At 65.6% G+C, this 2,500-nt stretch overlaps 1 non-coding gene across 1 annotated transcript; it reads right to left on the bottom strand.

Moving 5' to 3' along the window:
* Positions 1 to 1,096: 1,096 nt before the first annotated feature.
* On the bottom strand, positions 1,097 to 1,250 carry LOC140473554 (5.8S ribosomal RNA). Its single transcript, XR_011958419.1, has one exon. It is a non-coding gene; the product is annotated as a 5.8S ribosomal RNA (ribosomal RNA).
* Between the last annotated feature and the right edge of the window lie 1,250 nt (positions 1,251 to 2,500).

The following is a 2,500-nucleotide window of genomic DNA, read 5'->3' as shown; positions in this document are numbered from 1 at the left end:
CCGACGGTCAGAGAGAGGGAGAGAGGAGTGCCGAGGCTCAAGTGGCGAACGGTCGCGCAGGCACGCCACGCACATCGATCGCCAGCCGCGGAACGGCACGGCCTTCAGTGGGGCCGGCGGGCGACGCCGCTCCTGAACCCAGCGGCCCCGAGTCGGACGAGTTGAGGAAGGCACGCCGACGGTGACAGGGTACGGAAGACACAGCGGTGGCCTTCTGGCGACTTGGCCCCCGACAGCCCGACGTTCCGCCGTCCTCCCGATGGCCAGGAGGACCGTGCGGGGGTCGGCCGACGGCGTGGTAGGTGTGCCTGCACGGTGACGGAGCACACACCACGCCCGCCAACCCCTCCGTACCTCCCGAGACCGGTGGCAGGACGGAGCGGAAAACGTGCGGACTGAACGGGAGAGCCAAGAGCCAGCGATCCACGCGCGTGCGACCGTCCAAGTCACAGCGTTCGACGAAAACCTCCTCCCTCGGCCAGGCACTCGGCGCCAGCAGGGGAGACAGGATCAGACGCCCCGCCGGCCACTTAAGGCCGAGGACGAACCACGAGACGGGCGGCTGCAGCAGCGGGCGGCCTGCAGCTCCCAGCACTCTCAATCGATCAACCATCGAGTCGGGTCAGCGTGTCAAACCGGCGAGCTCCACGGTCAGGCCGGCGGCGCACCAGCACCGGACCTCCGCGGCTCCCTTCACTCTTTCCACTGCCAGCCAACCGAGAGACGGACCCAATGCGGACGTGCAGAGCTTAGGCAGACCCCCCACTGGAGGCTCAACACTTCGTGGCAGCTCCGTGTCCCAGAGACCAGGAGGGTTGGCACACACACACAGTGTGAACCACCGACAGCCATTCTGGGACCGGTGACAGCCGTGCTGGCCCCACTGCCACGACACAGACGGACGCCAGGCCGCGCTCCCCGGCGGGGGGATGGCGTCGAGCCTGACGAACGGAATGTGCAGGGTGGGGGGGAAAGGCCAAGCGCTCCGACGCCGGAGGGCTCCGGAGTCTGAACTTAGGGGGACAAAGAGGACGGGTCCTCTGCGACACCCCAGCCGCGCTCTCGCCAGCCAAGGCGAGTGCGATTGATTGCCAAACGACCCTCAGACAGGCGTGGCCCCGGGAAGAACCCGGGGCCGCAAAGTGCGTTCAAAGTGTCGATGATCAATGTGTCCTGCAATTCACATTAATTCTCGCAGCTAGCTGCGTTCGTCATCGACGCACGAGCCGAGTGATCCACCGTCAAGAGTTGTCTGAGTTTGTTTTAGGTCTCTCCCTCGCCAGAGGAAAGCGACCCGGACCGCACATACGCTCCCCACCTTGAGCTACAGCCACCTGCACGCCGGCGTGCGGGCGGAGCAGGGTGGCGTGAAGCGATGGGGAGCACCATCCTGGTGCGGCCCGCAGAAACATACGTCTATTGGGGGGAGGAGGACAGGGCGCCCAAGAGGCGATGCGTGCCCCAACGCACCGCAGCGACGGAGGCAGGATCACCGCCACCATGTCGCCCGCCTAGTATCACGAGGCGTGCAGCAGCTTTGCCCTAGGAAAAGCAGAGGCGGGAACGGGCACCGGCCATCGGTTCGGCAGCGTCACTGACGCGTGCACGTGGCGGCGTGTCGGCGAGCGGACTTCCTGCGAGGAGGCGGGGGCGGCACTCGCCCGAGCAGACGCCCGCCCGGCCCAGCCACCGCCGAGGTGGACTGGGAGTCGCGGCAACGGCTCGTCATACTCGTTCCCACACTCACAGCGCAGCTTGCCCGCAAGCCACCGACCACCGATCGACGCCAGGCGCCCCGACCGAGAGCGGGATCGCTCGTTCGCCCTGCTGGCAGTTCGCTGGGGATCACTACTGCACGGAGCTCGGAGACCGACGGGCGGCAACTCGAGAGTCTTTAAACCACCACCCCCATCCCGCAAGTGCAAAGAGGCTGTATACGCACAGACGGGTGAGGGGAATAGGTACCCCGTCGGGTTTGAAGGGAGCGTGACTAGATAGCAACGATGTAAACCCAGCCGATTTGGGAGCGAAAGACCGGCGCCTGCATCACCGGCTTCGTTTCCCGTGGCTGGAGAGTACACCGAAACCCTCCGTCTGTCGCGAGCTCCCGACGACGCGGTGCCGCCAAGCAGCAGGGCCGGACCTGGTGTGGCTCCCCTCGTCGATCACAGACCGGTCGGCACTACTGACGAGACGGTGGAACGGGCTTCGCCCCTTGTGACGAAGGGTGATGCGAACCCGCCCGCCCGCGTGCGTTCGGGGTGGACTCGGCAAACGGAGATTTGAAATCGGAAAGTGTCCTCCTGCCCCGCGCAGGTAGGCGCCCAACAGTTGTGGGGGGTTTGGCGGTGACCACGGCTGCAGGGCCTGCTACCCCGACGAGCTCTCCTGCTGGCCCCGAAACCACCCTCGCGAGACAAGTTGAAACGGAAACGGGCGTACCCCCAAGCCGACGATCCTTTCTTATTTGTTACTTTTTTTTTCACTTGCTCGAGTTGTG

Source organism: Chiloscyllium punctatum, unplaced genomic scaffold (genome assembly GCF_047496795.1).
Source record: "Chiloscyllium punctatum isolate Juve2018m unplaced genomic scaffold, sChiPun1.3 scaffold_640, whole genome shotgun sequence".
Taxonomy (NCBI): domain Eukaryota; kingdom Metazoa; phylum Chordata; class Chondrichthyes; order Orectolobiformes; family Hemiscylliidae; genus Chiloscyllium; species Chiloscyllium punctatum.
Note: the sequence above shows the minus strand (reverse complement) of the source record. Positions and strands in the feature narration are given on the sequence as shown.